Raw genomic sequence first — 826 nt, forward strand, 5'->3', positions numbered from 1 at the left:
CTTTCTCCATCTCCGGACATCCTCATCTACGTCAGCACAACTTTCCCCAAAGGACTGGTAAACTGACATTGACTGGGCATTTAGCTATTCACAACCTGGCTAAGCATAGGACTGTTTACATATGCCATTGTTCATGTATTGTATCTGTTTTGTTTACCGAACATAACTGTTATATACTTTCATTGTTAGTTGGTAGTTGGCTTCGCCACACCATGTAAGGGTTAACGTTATGATTGCTTCTCATATACATCGGGACTTGCATGCGTTACTAACCATTTCCCTCTTCTAACATGGCATCTTAAATCACGTACGATTACAAATACATTGGCCTTCATATAGCCACACACGCGAAGCTCATAATCGAACTTGGCGCTGCATAAAGGCTCGTCCTTTTTCACACCACATAGTCACGAACGTGCACACAAATGCACGCGGACCTGCGGTGGTCAGGACAAAGGGACACACACACACATACTTTCAGGCGCGCTCCTAAAAGCGCAACACCGAGTTTACAAGCTCGCTCACACACACACTCCCTCTTCCTTACACATACATACTTCTTCAATTCATTAGTTAGATACATTTAGCTAGATTACATATTGTGTGTTATTTTCTTATCATTGTGTAAATAAATACTTTGATTTATATACGCTGGTTTATTTAATGTTACACAAGAATGGACGTTGTCAACCTCTTCTATTCAGAACTCCAATGACCTTCAACCATACTATTAATAAGGTAACTGTGTTTGTAGTTATTAATTTAATTATTAATCAGAGTTCCAAATTGATAGTATAATATATTTTATGAGACTGATATATTTAAT

The sequence above is a fragment of the Sprattus sprattus genome, assembly GCF_963457725.1.
Source record: "Sprattus sprattus genome assembly, chromosome: 20".
Lineage (NCBI taxonomy): Eukaryota > Metazoa > Chordata > Actinopteri > Clupeiformes > Clupeidae > Sprattus > Sprattus sprattus.